This window comes from Giraffa tippelskirchi, chromosome 3 (genome assembly GCF_054371585.1).
Source record: "Giraffa tippelskirchi isolate mGirTip1 chromosome 3, T2T-mGirTip1v1.2.pri, whole genome shotgun sequence".
Taxonomy (NCBI): Eukaryota; Metazoa; Chordata; class Mammalia; order Artiodactyla; family Giraffidae; genus Giraffa; species Giraffa tippelskirchi.
The window spans coordinates 123,896,864-123,913,491 of record NC_137277.1 but is presented as its reverse complement, the minus strand read 5'-3'; the positions used below and the strand labels follow the sequence as shown (position 1 = coordinate 123,913,491).

General features: G+C 43.4%; 1 protein-coding gene across 2 annotated transcripts in view; it reads left to right on the top strand.

Moving 5' to 3' along the window:
* LOC145541792 (uncharacterized) overlaps nucleotides 1-16,628 on the top strand; it is a 284,540-nt gene that overhangs the window by 16,812 nt on the left and 251,100 nt on the right. The window contains exon 2 of one of the 2 annotated variants that reach the window (XR_014079289.1): nucleotides 8,077-8,196. The gene's annotated coding sequence lies outside the window, so the exon portion shown is untranslated. Of the gene's footprint in view, nucleotides 1-8,076; nucleotides 8,197-15,527; nucleotides 15,601-16,628 lie in introns of those variants that run through there. The other variant, XM_081579254.1, reaches the window with a different exon arrangement.

Below are 16,628 nucleotides of genomic sequence, written 5' to 3'. Positions count from 1 at the left end.
GACCTGGCTCTGTCTTGATTGCTCTGATTTCACTGTGTGTTTGCATCTCTCTCAGAAAGTCTCTGTCTTCATGGCAGCCTCTTAATTCCACTTTGATAAATCCAGCAGACAGGGAACACATCTTTCTTGGTCATGCTCCCCAAAATTGAGCTTCATTTGCCTGACTTGGGTCATGTGATCTGCACATACCCAGAATGGGGGCAAGAAGAGGGAAAATCAGGCCTACGCCCAACTATGAGGACTGATTACAGGTACGGGGTGGTCTTTCAAGGAAAATATATTCTTAAAAGGCATAAGGGATTCTTGGCAGGCAAAATGAATGCCATCCCAGTCGTGTTACTTAATGTTGAAAAGATTGAACACCAGGAAACCCCATAATTCAGCTGTGGTGGGAACGATGAGTCTCTCTGAAGAGCTCACAGAAATAGCAGAAAGTTCTAAAACAGATATCTCAGACAATAGTGGTGTCAGAAATAGGCTGTTAGGGGGAGCTCATGCAAGATATTACCCAGGGATGTCACCACAGTCTGATCCCTTAAATCAGTAGATAGCTTCTAAAGCCTGGTTTGTCTGGGTTGTTTGTTATTATAGTTCATTTATTCCCCCAAAGGCTGGTAAGAACAATAAATTAAACTATCCTCCAACAGCTCTGTGTGCCCATCATGTGGAGGGTAATTGGTGGGTTAGGTAATTTTAAGGGAATAGGAGACATACCAGCCCTCAAAGATTTTATAAGTATGTTTATTCCAACCTGGCTAACAATGCAAAGCAGAATATGCAGAGAGAAGTGAAAAAGTGAAAGTGTTAGTCACTCAGGCATGTCTGACTCTTTGCAACCCTATAAACAAGCCCTCCAGGCTTCTCTGTCCATGGAATTCTCCAGGCAAGAATACTGGAGTGGGTAGTCATTCACTTCTCCAGGGGATCTTCCCAACCCAGACATCGAACCTGGGCCTCCCACATTGCAGGCAGATTCTTCACTTTCTGAGCCACCATGGAAACCCAAATATGCAGAGAATTGTAACTAATTGGACAGAAAAAGACATATTAACGAAGGCTGAGCATGTCAAGGAAAAATTCATCAAGAAAGAATGAATATCCAGGTTGTAGAAACAGATATTTCCTGGCTATGAAAAGAATACTCTTCTTTAAGTCAAGATTTCTCTCTTGCAACTTTCCCAACATCTCCAAGCTGGAAGTGCAAAGGCCATGTTTGATTTTCCAAAATTTTCCTGCTCCTCAGGCTGGAGCCAGGGAAGTGCAGGTAGGAGCAATAGCAGGGGTTTCTACAGAGACTGAGCTAACTCAGTCAGTGGGTGGGCTGAGATAGTCCCTCTAGGACAGGTACAAAGGCCCAAAGGTCACACAGGGAGCAAACAAAAAGCCAGTTCACAGACCACCCTACTCTCAACCGACTTGATCAAATAAATAGCAGCTGTGGGAGAGAGAGGCAGGCTGTGTCAGAGGGCACAGGGTCAAGGGGTGAGTCGGTTGTCTTCTTAGGATGGAGTCTGTTTTACTACTGAGGGAAAGATTCCACTTGTGTACCCAGAGAGATAATTGATTAAAGCAGGATTCCTAAGGAGGTTGGAGGTTCCACCCAGAGAAGGATTGGGCTAGACAAAGAAGGGTTCATGTAAAGAACTCTCTTGGAAGAGAAAAGCATCTTCACTTGGACCAGTCAGAGACTTGGTACCAAGCAGAGGGCTTCCAAAGTCAAGCAGATTTGGGCTCAAATCCCAGGTTACCTCTTCTAAGCTAGATAACCTTGAACTCCTCTTCTGCATCCAAAACAGAAGAATTCCATACTTCTATCATAGGGTGTCTTAAAGACTATATGAAATAATGCACACAAAAGGCTCAGCCTAGTACGAAAGACTCTAATGTAAACCTTAATGTATATAGTGTCACACTCAGTAGCAATGAAAAGAATGAGGTAGACCATCACACAAGCCTGAAAAGATCCACCAGTTGTACTTCAAAGGTTTTTAAATGGAAATTATAAAGTAAAATATACAGTAGGATAACATTTTCTTCTGAAAATTCATACAACTACAGTGGATTGAAAAACATGCTCTATAGATAAATCCCTGAGCTCTTCATGATACAAAGGGAAATCTAGTAAGGTAAGAAAACTTTCAAGCATGCTAGGAGACCAACTCATTATTTTTGAAAATAAGCTATTTAAGGGTAAAAATCAAATATTTATTCTTCAAATTCCCTGTACAAACTGTACTTCAAAGTAACCAAATAGTTGATAAAGGAAAGTTTCTCAAGATATTTGTGCTAATGAAGAAGAGATATTAGAATTTGAATATCACCATTTGGCAACCCCCAATGGATTAATATATCTGAGTATTGAGCATCAGTATTCAGTTGTGATGATACCAACATCACAAAGAGAAAAACAACCATAAATTAGATACCTTCTGATGGAAGAGTATAATACTTCTTATGAAAGAGTCTTGTCAAAAATCAAATCTGAACCAGATCCCGCTTGTAGAGGTGACTTCCAATTTACAGGAAAAGCAAAGACAAGGGAAAATGTTAAATAAGACCAAGAGAATGCCAGCACTCAAATCAAGTCTGTGGAAAACTCTCAGGAAAGCAGGATCATTTCTCAAAAACAAAACAAATTAAAAAAAAACTGCAGTGGGAAAGAAAATAAAGGGAATCTAAAGATTAAAAGGGATTTTAAAAGTCTCCTTATTGATATATGTGAATCATATTTGGATTCTGATGCAAAAAGCAAACTAATAAAAGAAATAAATGAAACACTCATGAAAATTTTATGCAAACTGAATGTGTTAAATGCTTAAGAAGTATTGTTAAGTTTTTAGTGCCTGTCTGGGTTTAGGATCTGTGGATACAAACTCTGAGACAAAACTTGCATGCCAGTGCTTTATCAAAGAGGTGACACCAGGAAAACCTGGCAAGTGAATCAGGGAAGAAGACAGGGGAAGAGAAAAATTTGGCAAGGTGGAAATCTGAGACAAAATCACAGCCTAAGGCTGATTCTGTAGGGTTATCTAATGTGGCTATTTTACTACAGGGTTTGTTTCACTGTCAGACAAGGCAGTTGGGCTTTTACAGCTGAGCACCAGTCACTGGCTATGGGAAGACAGTGGGACAGAAGGTACTTCTGGCTTTTGGTGGTCCTTGGATGGCCAAATGTTCTGTATCACTCGTTTTGGAGGGAACAGTCTTAACCTAAATGTAGGAAGGCCTGGGCAGCAATTTCTCCAAAGCCTAGAGCACTTTATGCAGATCAGCCCCTGGAGCAAGCCAGGAGTGTCCCAAGCTCCCTGAAGCACTTATGCAAATCTGTAGCTAAAATTGACATGTCTTTAAGCATGTTTAACAAAAATCTTCCTAAAATGTATCATATCACAGAACTAAGGTCAATGAAGGAGGTATACTGAATAAACTTTAAACTTTTCTAAGTGACTTAAGGCAACATAAAATATGTCCCATAAAGTGCAAGTTCCAAAGAATACTGATTGGAGCCAATACAGAGAGGGTTCTCTGACAGACTCAGAGAAGGATACCCTTCTCTTTAAGAAGAGAACTCAAATTTAAGCAGGTGCCTTTATTCCAGGACTCCTGGAGCTGTTACCACGCTGATAAGCTGGCTAAATCTCCCAAAGGCAAGAATTTCCCAAACTAATAATACATGTCATCAATTCTAAGATACATATTTTTTTCCTTATTAACATCTCCAAAATTGAGGCACATCTTACAATGGATCTTAAGAAATAGAAGTGAGTAACTATGAAATGAAAACTTTTCAGTATACAGCCCAGCTCCTCTTGCCCCAGGTCCAAACCCCTCCTCAACAAACTCAGGGGGGAGAAAGGGAAGCAAAAGGCCTAATATGTACCTGGCATTGTGTTTGATTTTCACAATGGCGTCCACCAGACACAGAGGGGCTGAAAGATGTCTCCTCACCATAAGGAATCTGATTGATCGGTGCCAGACATGGGATGCAAGTCTAAGCCCCATGCACCTCTTAGTCAAGCGCACCACCAGGCACCTGCCTGGATAACAGGCACCCCCCTCCTGCTAGAACAGAATCTTCACTGACAGGTGGGCTCACACTGTCAGCCCATCCAAGAGGCTCCATCAGTTTATGGGTCCACACAGTTTATGACTCAATCCCAAAGTGTGTCAGTGGTCTTTCTTCTGCCTTCTTGTTGACTATCCCTTTTCCTTCTGGATACCTTCTGTTCTGCTTTACAATTCTTTGTTTTTCATCTGTTACTGGCTGAGTCTGATAACTAAAGCTGCTAGAATAAACCGCAAATCAAAAGATTCTGAGAAATGTTCCGAGGTTGTGGTGAGGGTTCCAGACCTGCTTGGGTCTCACAGGATGGCCAGAGGGAAGGGAGAGGCTGGGATAATGGAATGGAGGCCATGAGAGCCAACGTCACTTTCAGGCTGGAGTCTGAGGAGGTGTCCATTTGCAGTCACCCAAAAGAGTGTTCTGAAACTGGTCTTAGTTCTGACAGATGTCCTCCTATGAGGAGCTCCTATGCAGGGGCACTAGTGACGCTGTCATCTCACTTGCACATTTGGATTCAAGATTTTTAGGGGGAATCATCTTCCTGAGCTGATACTGGAGTTGAAGTGACAAGAAGGGAGATAAGACGTTTGATCAATTCATCTGACCTTATCAGATTGGCAGAACTTCTTTCAGAGAAGCTGTATTAGGGATTTCCCTGGCAGTTGACTCATTGGAAAAGACCCTAATGCTGGGAAGGATTGGGGGCAGGAGGAGAAGGGGACCACAGAGGATGAGATGGCTGGATGGCATCACCGACTCGATGGACATGAGTTTGGGTAAACTCCGGGAGTCGGTGATGGACAGGGAGGCCTGGCATGCTGCAGTTCATGGGGTTGCAAAGAGTTGGACACGACTGAGTGACTGAACTGGAACTGGACTGGCAGTCCAGTGGCTAGGACTCTGCACTTCCACTGCAGGGGGTACAGGATCAACCCCTGGTTGGGGAACTAAGATCCCACATGCCACAAGGCATGGCCAAAATAAAAAGCAAGCTGTATAAAATCTCCCTCTTCCCTACCCTTCTTCTTTCATTGAAAGACAGCACACAGACATGTGTCCTCATTCACTACTCCCCTCTGTGTGCAGCCAGGTAGCCAAGGTTCTTCCTCCAGCATCCTCCACATGACATTTTTGAGGATTCTCTAAAAGGATATTTATTAAAAGTACATGTTGTGTCAAGCACGGGTAAGCACTGTTTCTGCATTACTTCACTTAAACACTCGGTAATCAGTGATATAAAGTTTTTATTGCACCATTTTAGAGTTGAGGAAACTGAAATATAAGAATTAAGTGACTAACCCAGGGTCCTAAAAATATGGTCTTTCTGACTGCAAACCCCAAGTTATTAGCCTTTCAAGTTAGATGGTGAGGTGGTAAAGGATAAGGCTTTATTGGAATTGAGGATAGGGGGTTATTGCCTTTACGGGTAAATATATTCAATGTACCTATTTTTTAAAAATCTTAACTATTGAGGAGAGTTCGGGGAAATAGTTACGCAAATACCTCTTGGGAGAAAGTAAATTGGTACACATTTTCTAGCATACAATTCAACTCAAAAGCTCTTAAAAAGTAGCTAAACTTTAATTCTGTAATCTCACTTCTAGGCATTTTGCCTAAGAATATAATTGGGCAATTATACAGGCATATGTGCAAAGCAGTTTATTATAGAACTTATTACAATACCAAAAATCTGAGAAAAATCAAACAATAGGGAATTATTTAAACAATATAAGGCATGACAAAATACTCATGCACCCATGCAACGTGCTGCCGTAAACCAATATACTGACAAAGAATGACGCATATGATTTTTTAGCTTGTCCTATACAGGTGACAGAGCAAAATAATAATCTTTTCATGAAAGAAGTCTGGAAAACAATCTACCCAAAATGTTAGTAACAACTCTTTCTGGTTCAGTCAGTTCAATCGCCCAGTCATGTTTGACTGTTGACGACCCCATGAACTGCAGCACACCAAGCTTCCCTGTCCATCAACAACTTCTAGAGCTTGCTTAAACTCATTTCTATCAAGTCAGTGATGCCATCCAACCATCTCATCCTCTGTCGACCCCTTCTCCTCCTGCCTTCAATCTTTCCCAGCATCAGGGACTTTTCCAATGAATCGGTGCTTCACATCAGGTGGCCAAAGATTTGGAGCTTCAGTTTCAGCAACAGTCCCTTCAATGAATATTCAGGACTGATCTCCTGCATTGACCGGTTTTATCTCCTTGCAGTCCAAGGGACTCTCAAGAGTCTTCTCCAACACCACAATTCAAAAGCATCGATTCTTTGGCACTCAGCTTTCTTTATGGTCCAACTCTCACATCCATACATGACTACTGGAAAAACCATAGCTTTGACTAGATGGACCTTTGTCGTTAAAGTAATGTCTCTGCTTTTTAATATGCTGTCTAGTTTAGTCACAACTTTTCTTCCAAAGAGCAAGCGTCTGTTAATTTCATGGATGTAGTCACCATCTGCAGTGATTAAGGAACCCCCCAAAATAAAGTCTCTCACCGTTTCCATTGTTTCCCCAACTATCTGCCATTACGTGATGGGCCCAGATGACATGATCTTAGTTTTTTGAATGTTGAGTTTTCAGTTCAGTCACACAGTCGTGTCCGACTCTTTGCAACCCCATGGACTGCAGCACGCGAGGCCTCCCTGTCCATCAACAACTCCTGGAGTTTACTCAAACTCATGTCTATTGAATCAGTGATACCATCCAACCATCTCATCCTCTGTCATCCCCTTCTCCTCCTGCTTTCAATCTTTCCCAGCATCAGGGTCTTTTCAAATGAGTCAGTTCTTCACATTAGGTGGCCAAAGTAGTGGAGTTTCAGCTTCAGCATCAGTCCTTCCAATGAATATTCAGGACTGATTTCCTTTAGGATAGACTGGTTTGATCCTCTTGCAGTCCAAGGGACTCTCAGGAGTCTTCTCCAACACCATAGTTCTAAAGCATCACTTCTTTGGTGCTCAGCTTTCTTCATAGTCCAACTTTCACATCCATACATGACTCCTGGAGAAACCATAGCTTTAACTAGATGGACCTTTGTTGGCAAAGTAATGTCTCTGCTTTTTAATATGCTGCCTAGGTTGGTCATAACTTACCTTCCAAGGAGCAAGCATCTTTTAATTTCATGGCTGCAATCACCATCTGCAGTGATTTAGGAAACCCCCAAAATAAAGTCTCTCACTGTTTCTGCATCTATTTCCCATGAAGTGATGGGACCGGATGCCATGATCTTAGTTTTCTGAATGTTGAGTTTTAAGCCAACATTTTCACTATCCTCTTTCACTTTCATCAAGAGTCTCTTTAGTACTTCTTCGCTTTCTGCCATAAGGATGGTGTCATTTGCATATCTGAGGTTATTGATATTCCTCCTAGCAATCTTGATTCCAGCTTGAGATTCATCCAGCCTGGCATTTCACATAACTGCATATTAGCTAAATAAGCAGGGTGACAATATATAGCCTTGATGTATTCCTTTCCCAATTTGGAACCAGTCCTTTGTTCCATGTCCAATTCTAACTGTTGCTTCTTGACCTGCCTACAGATTTCTCAGGAGGCAGGTCAGGTGGTCTGATATTCCCATCTCTTTAAGAATTTTTCAGTTTGTTGTGATCCACACTGTCAAAGGCTTTGGCATAGTCAGTAAAGCAGAAGTAGGTGTTTTTCTGGAACTCTCTTGCTTTTTCGATAATCCAACGGATATTGGCAATTTAACTTCCGGTTCCTCTGCCTTTTCTAAATCTATCTTGAACATCTGGAAGTTCTCTGTTCATGTACTGTTGAAGCCTGGCTTGGAGAATTTTGAGTATTACTTTACTAGCGTGTGAGATGAGTGCATTCATGCAGTATTTTGAGCATTCTTTGGCATTGCCTTTCTTCAGCATTGGAATGAAAACTGACCTTTTCCAGTCCTGTGTCCACTGCTGAGTTTTCCAAATTTGCTGGCATATTGAATGGAGCACTTTCACAGCATCATCTTTTTTTTTTTTTTTTTTTAGCATCATCTTTTAGGATCTGAAATAGCTCAACTGGAATTCCATCACCTCCATGAGCTTTGTTTGTAGTGATGATTTCTAAGGCCCACTCTACTTCGCAGTCCAGGATGTGTCTGGCTCTAGGTGAGTGATCATACCATCGTGATTATATGGGTCGTGAAGATTTTTTTGTATAGTTCTTCTGTGTATTCTTGCCACCTCTTCTTAATATCTTCTGTCCTTTATTGAGCCCATCTTTGCATGAAATGTTCCCTTGGTATCTCTAATTTTCTTGAGGAAATCTCTAGTCTTTCCCATTCTATTGTTTTCCTCTCTTTCTTTGCACTGATCACTGAGGAAGGCTTTCTTACCTCTCCTTGCTATTCTTTGGAATTCTGCATTCGAACGGGTATATCTTTCCTTTTCTCCTTTGCCTTTTGCTTCTCTTCTTTTCACAGCTATTTGTAAGGCTTCCTCAGACAACCATTTTGCCTTTTTGCATTTCTTTTTCTTGGGGATGGTCTTGGTCCCTGGCTCCTATACAATGTCACGAACCTCTGTACACAGTTCTTCAGGCACTCTGTCTATCAGATCTAATCCCTTGAATCTATTTCTCACTTCCACTCTACAGTCATAAGGGATTTGATTTAGGTCATACCTGAATGATCTAGTGGTTTTCCCTACTTTCTTCAATTTAAGTCTGAATTTGGTAATAAGGAGTTCATGATTTGAGCCACAGTCATCTCCCAGTCTTATTTTTGCTGACTGTATAGAGCTTCTCCACCTTTGGCTGCAAAGAATATTTTAAGCCAACTTTTTCACTCTCCTGTTTCACTTTCACCAGGAGGCTCTTTAGTTCCTCTTTGCTTTCTGCCACAACACTGGTGTCATTTGCATATCTGAGGTTATTGATATTTCTCCCAGCAATCTTGATTCCAGATTGTGCTTCTTCCAGCCCAGTATTTTGCATGATGTACTCTGCATGTAATTTAAATAAGCTGGTGACAATATACAGCCTTGACATACTCCTTTCCCAATTTGGAACCAGTGCATTATTCCATTTCTGGTTCTAACTGTCGCTTCTTGACCTACATACAGATTTCTCAGGAGGCAGGTAAGGTGGTCTGGTATTTTCATCTCTTAAAGAATTTTCCACAGTTTGTTCTGGTTAGTCATATTTAAATAGTATTTTATCTGCTTATTAGTTGTTCTTTCTCCTATAAAATAACAATCTTGCAATTTTCTAAAAAAGATAAAATATATTTTTAAAAGGGAGCCCTACAGCATAAAAAGAGGGAGTCACTAGGGTGGTCTTGAAGATAAGCAGCAAGCCCTGTGTCCTGGGTTCCACCAGGAAATCCCACCACCCCCAGCAGCTAACTGCCACTAAGACCAGTCCTGACTTGGAAGTCAAAATGGTTTGAAAAATATTAAAAAAAAAAAAAGAAAGAAAGAAAGAAAATCAAACCAGGAACCATAAAATCCTTAATATTCAATAATTATGAAAGCAAATTTGGCAGGAGCTATTTAAGAGGAAGCTTGTCTCTTACTCCCTTAAATTGATTCTAAAATGCAATAACGGACTCTCCCGCAGAGTGATCTGAGTCTGGGGGTCCCAACTGAAAGGAAGGGGCCATAAACAATGTCACCTGCATGATCTCAGTTCAGAGAAGCAGCACCCACCATGGGCAGGCCAGTGGGAGGCACCCCTGCCTTCACCAGTCAGCCTGGGTTCTTAAGTGTCTTTAACATCTGTGAGCTGCCAATAGCCTCACCCACTCCCTTGGAAGCCCCACCCTCTCGGCAGCAGAGAGTGTTTACCACCCGGGATGCTGAGGGGCTAGATTCTAGGAATGTCAAGGAGCTTGTGGGAAAGGGTTCATTTCATCTCTTGCTGATGGAAATATAAGTTTTGACAGCTTTGTTTTTATAACGCAATCTGGAAACATCTATCAAAATTGACTGTATTAACATATCCCCCAGCCCAGAAGTTTTACTCCTGGAATCCATCCCACAGAAATAACAGCACCAGTTTGGGAAAATACATTTCAGTGGGTCAGGTACAGCGTTTGAGGTGTGCATGATAGTCCTATTCCTACTTTCCAGATGTTGCTGGCCCTAGGTTATCGAATAAAGTGACAATAAAAAATTACAAAATGTATGTGGAAGGAAATAATTTCATGTTGGAAGTCAGAAAGGCAGGAGGTAGACCCGTCCAGTACAGGAAACACCATGCAGGGCCCAATCTCAGTCTAGGGGTAGGAGGGATGGTGTTTGAAATGTTCTCCAGATTTGTTTTAATTAGGTTTGGTGAGACATGCAAATGGTTGGCCTGGAGGAAGAAGCTTTTATACTCAAAGTTCTCTAGAAACAGGAGGCAGAGCATGCTAGGCAGTGCCACAGAACAGCACAAGGGTCAGGCAGGAGGCAGAGAATGAAAAGATGCTGGCAAAAGACTTCATTGTGGTTTCCATGGGAAGGCACTGGTGAAGCAGGCAAACAGCCAAGGATCGGCTAATTTGAATATTTTGGGCAGGCTGTGAGATTGTCTCTAGTTGTTTTAAAAGCCAGATGCAGAGGGTTGTGGGTGTGGGTTCTGGATTGGCTGATTTGCATATGAAGAATGCACCTCCAGGAAGGCGGTTTAGTGTCTCTATGAATTCGCTAACACTGGGAGGCAGTCTCTGCAGAGTCTGCAAGGTACCAGATGTCCAAATATCAGAATAAAAAGACACACTTAACACAGTTGGCCAGCCCCAACCATCAGTGGTTCAGATACCCCCAGAGAACAAGCTGAACCAACCCATCAGGATGCAGAGTGAAAGTCATTACCAAATCCCAGTCCTACAGGGACCAACACTCCAGGTGAGAGGAAAACCAGAAACAATGGCCAACTGCTTCTGAAGTGTCAGATTGTGCCTGGGAAACTCAGAGGCACACAGAGGAGACTTCAGCCTGTCAGGAAACTTAACGTATAGATTTGGGATTCTGACCAAATTACAAGGCCCAACATGCCAAGCAGAGGCCTCGTGTGACCTGCTGCCATTTTCCCTCTGGGTTGTATTTCTCTCTGGGTAATATTCTGCAGATAGAAACTAAAGCCTGATGAGTAACCGAGGCACCCCAGGGGGAAAAAGAAGCCACTGAGAGAGAGAGAAATATTACTTCTTCTCAAGATGAAATTCCAAACACTTGGGTGGCCTTGGAGATTCAAGAGTAGGTCAGGACATGAAGCATGCTCTGAAAGGGCAGCTTGACTTCTAATAACATTTGCAGATATGAAAAAGGAGTGGGGCATTGCTTCCACTCTCCACCACTCACCAGCACTCCCCTTCACACCCCTTCCCCAAACAATCTAGGTGAAACTGCCTTTCTGGTGAGTAACACCTCCTTTCTCACTCCAGTTATTCCCTTAACAGTGGCAGTTAATATTGTTTCCATTTTAAAAGAAAAATCAGATTAGATTATATCCACTAGTCTAAGAATATCATAGAAAGTTTGTCTTCATCCCAGGCAAAAGTTAGGTCCTATTTTAAAAGTACTTGTAATACTTGCATAGACACAGATATTGATCTGATCTCTGCTACACGATAGGCAGTTGTGATGGTCAGGAAAAGAATGGGAATGGCCCCTTTGGGCCACTAATATTCTTATTTAGTGGGCACAAAAATCTCTTTAACTATGAGATCTGTGCACCTCTACCCTATCTCCATTTGCCACCTAACCAGACAGCCAAATTGTCTCATTTAGCACAGAGAGTTTGCTGGGGACAGTCCCCAGGCACAGTCTGAGACAAGACCAGGAATCTTTTGGCCATGGAAAATCTCTTGATCTTTGTGAGTGTTGCTTGAGAAGGTTGAAGGCTTCCAGCTCAGACTGCCCACCCACTCTCATCTCAGGAGATGCTTTATGATTCCAGGTGATCTTTGGCAGCCTGAATGAATATGTCTGTGCTGAGATTCCATTGTTTTCTGGCTGCTTCCTGACACCTCTCCCTCCATGACACTCCATGCCCATCACTTGCTCATCAGAGGAGCTGTCTTTCTCTGTGAATCACTCATCAATGTCCCGTGCCCAGAAATGGCACAGATATGTAGCCCCTGCCTATTATTATCTAATGCAATGTGCTGATACCTATCAGTCAGCCCTCTTTCCTCAAAGAGGACAATGAGGAAGAAAATACAGTCCCTGGTGATTAATAATAATACAGTACACCCACCCCAGGAGGCAGAACCCAGCTCTGGGATCCTCTCCCACCCTGTTGGACTTATTAGCTCCTAGTTTTAAAAAAGAGTTTCATAGGGGATGCATTTCTCAGACTCTAAAGAACATACAAAATCCTAGAGATCTTGTTAAAATGCATTTTCTGATGCAACTGGATTCCAAAAGGGTGCATGTCTAACTAGCTCCCTGACGATGTCCATACTGCTGGTCCATGAACTACATTTAAAGTAGCAAGGACGAAGGAAATACACAACTCCAAGTTTCCAATACATATATTCACGTGTGGGCTCTCTAAGGCAAACAACAGCAGTGTAAAGGGAGACCCTCAAAATGTGCTCTGTTGGTCTGTTTCTGAATTGGACTGCTTTCAAGATCTCTGTCTCCAAATGGCTTCAAGGTGTTAATATTTTTATAATATTTATAAATGCCTGTTCTAAAAATATTATTATACCCATGGAAAATTCAAAATGCATTTAATAGGAAAAGATAGAAACATCAGAAGGAGAGAACATTCACTTTGGGCCCCCAGGTAAATCCCCAGTGACTCTAGGCTGCAGGTGAAATTGACTTGTGGATGTGAAATTGAACCTGAAAGGGCTCCAGAGTTAAGGGCCGATGACTGACCTCACCTTGCTGCTCAGAGAAGCCCACCTCAGGGCTGACACAGGACCTACCTTGTGCTGCGTGTAGCTGGCTGCTCTCAACTTAATGGCAATGAGGGGAAATGGTAAGGGGGTCATCTGTATTTTTGCAGATAGCCATTTTAATGGACAAACCTTCACAGAATTGGACCCCAAAAAATGTTTGGGGGTGGGTTTTGGTTTTCTTCTCTTTTTTTCTCCATTTTTGCCTCAAGAAGAAAACCCCTTGGAGACAATACTTGTTTCCTGTCCTATGGCTTCTTTGTGGGCATGCTAAGTCGCTTCAGTTGTGTCCAACTCTTTGCGACCCCATAGAGTGTAGCCTGTCAGGCACCTCTGTTCATGGGATTCTCCAGGCAAGAATACTAGAGCGGGTTATCATGCTTTTCTCCAGGGGATCTTCCCAATCCAAGGATTGAACCCATGACTCTTACATCTCCTGCATTGGCAGGTGGGTTCTTTACCACTAGCACCACCTTCTGTAGTTCCTAGACAACCCATTCCCCTTTGTACAGACTAAATACTTAGGTAACATGATGAGATCTCTGGGGAGATTTCACCAAGTGGTCCATTTCCTTGCAGAATGAAGTTGGTTGTTCTGTTGTTTCTTTCCGATTACACAGCAGTCAACATCTCCATTTTCCGATGCCAGCCGTACCTTCAAATAGTCTGCCCTCCTCCCAAACATCTCTCACGTTATGAGTCATCTTGATTCTCAAAGAGCTGCATCTCTCAACCACCTCAGAACCAGCCCAGAGTTCCCTGAATAGACGGAGAATGCTTAAATGCTGGCGGTAACAAGTCTTTACTGAGATTCCTCCCCTCTGACAGGCACCTGAGCTGTCTGCTAGGTTCACTTTAACCCAGTTTAACTCTTTCTGCAACTAATTCCGGAGAAGGCAATGGCACCCCACTCCAGAACTCTTGCCTGGAGAATCCCATGGACGAAGGAGCCTGGTAGTCTGCAGTCCATGGGGTCGCTAAGAGTTGGACACGAATGAGCGACTTCACTTTCACTTTTCACTTTCATGCATTGGAGAAGGAAATTGTAACCCACTCCAGTGTTCTTGCCTGGAAAATCCCAGGGACGAGGGAGCCTGGTGGGCTGCCGTCTATGGGGTCGCACAGAGTCAGACACGACTGAAGCGACTTAGCAGCAGCAGCAGCAGCAACTGATTCTAAGCTATCTGGTGCCATCTGCTGGAAAACTGTTAACATGGAGAAAGGACTGATTTTCCTATGAGTCCCATTGAAGAAGAGAATATTCAGATCATTTGATGATTGTTGCTGCAGTATTATAGTCCTTCTACTTCCACTTATAGGAATGAGATTTATGTGCTATTTTTTTATTGAAGTATTTGTTGTTGTTATTCAGTCGCTCAGTTGTGTCCAACTCATGCTCCTTGGAAGAAAAGTTACGACTAACCTAGACAGCATATTAAAAAAACAGAGACATTACTTTGCCAACAAAGGTCCGTCTAGTCAAGGCTATGGTTTTTCCAGTAGTCATGTATGGATGTGAGAGTTGGACTATGAAGAAAGCCGAGAGCAGAAGAATCGATGCTTTTGAACTCTGGTGTTAGAGAAGACTCTTGAGAGTCCCTTGGACTGCAAGGAGATCAAATCAGTTAATCCTACAGGAGATCAGTCCTGAATAGTCATTGGAAGGATTGATGCTGAAGCTGAAACTTGAACACTTTGGCCACCTGATGTGAAGAACTGACTCATTTGAAAAGACCCTGACACTGGGAAAGATTGAAGGCAGGAGGAGAAGGGGACGACAGAGGATGAGATGATTGGATGGCATCACTGACTCGATGGAAATGAGTTTGAGCAAGCTCCGGGAGTTGGTGATGGACAGGGAAGCCTGGTGTGCTGCAGTCCACGGGGTTGCACAGAGTTGGACACAACTGAGCGACTGAACTGACTAACTGAGGTACGCATGATGAGTGATGATCTTCCTGAAGGTTTTTCTACAGATTAAACCCTGTGTTCCAGGATATGTTCCCCTGGAACAGACATCCTCATTGTCCTGAGACCTATTTAAGCCCCAGTCTTTTTCTCTTAAAAGGTGGTAAGTTTCCGATATCAGGCACTGGCTATTAGGCAGAGGGTTTGTGAAAAAGAAAACAAACAAACAGAAAAACCTTTTTTTCCCTTTCCGTTTTGTGGAAGGCACCCCTGGGACCTCATTGTCATCCTCTCTCTTCCCTCTCCCCACATGTGCTCTGGCCAGTGGGGCAGTGGCGCTGGGTTCAGAGGCAGCTATGGCAGCCCAGGAGGAGGCACTGTGACTGTAGTTGTGGGGATGGAGGACCCCAGAACCTCGGAAACACACTCCCAATCCTACCACCGGGAGGAGGTACGCATGGCAAATGTGAATCATTGCCCAGGAGTGTATCCCCAGGGCTGTGCCAAGTGTACCTCCCACCCAGCCTGAGTCGCCAGCCCCGCCCTAAGAGGGAGGGAGTGGAGGTGGGATCAGGGTAGACCCTGCAAGGACTGGCCAAAACCAGGAGGGCACATTGGGATTGACGGCTCCACCACCAGAAGTCCCAACCATGTGGCACAGGACTATAGCCCCCACTCCTAACACCTGGGAGCATGCGCACAGACTGCCTGCCTGCGATTCAAGGGCAGGGACTGCTGTCGCCATCTTAACTGGCACAGACTCTAAGTAAAGGTAAATTTCATGTTTTTACACAACTGGACCTGTTAACAGTTAATTAAATGGTGGATAAGGCAAACCCAGAGGGCAAAGAGCCTGTGTTTCAGGTCCCGAGCTGCCTGTGAGGAAGGCTGGAAACTTTCCCTGACATTCCCCGTGCGCGTGTACCGTAAGAAGGGGAAGACCTGGTGGCAAGGGTGGAAGATGCCTGGAAGGCTTCTTTTCACCCCTTTCCAGCAGAGTAAGAGATAAGAGTGGAAAGTAAGCGTGAGGTAGAAAGTGAGCAACAGAGAGCAGGAGAGTAATGGCGGAAAGTGAGGCAGCGACGGAAGCACAGGGGAGCGGAGAGGCTGAGGCTTCCTGAATTCTTCTGGCTGGCTTTGCCAATATGCTCCTGGTGAATTCTAGGTCTCGCTTTGTCAAGAAAGAATTCGGAGATGAAGTGATAGGTAAGAAGTGGATGTATTTAGAGAGAAACACTCCACTGGCAGAGTGTGGGCCATCTTAAAAGGCGCAACTCGCCTCTTGGGGGGGGGGCAATATATGGGATGGTTAGTTTTTATGGGCTGAGTAATTTCATAGGCTGGGGAGTGGCAGGATTATTCCAAATGTTTCAGGGGAAAAGGCAAGGATTTTTAGGAATTGGGCCACCACCCACTTTTGGGTTGTTTATGGTTACTTCAGAACTGTCATGGTGCTGGTGGGTGTGTCATTTAGCATATGCTAATGTATTATAGGGCTTCTCTGGTGGCTCAGTCCTAAAGAATCTGTTAGGGGAAGCACACTGACTGAAATCACCCACCCTGGCCAGGCACCATAGTAACCATTTGCATGAGTAGTTTTATGACAGGAGGTCCTGGTAAGGAACATGGAACTAATAAGCCACCACCCAGAAGAGTTCGAGAAAGGTCAAAAAGAGACACCACATATCCGACCACCTCCCAGAACCCTTCTTGCTGGCATCCATCTTGGTTAAACAAGGTGTGCACCACCAGGAAGGACTCTGAGTCAGAATGATTGGCTAAAGACAACCCAAAATCTAA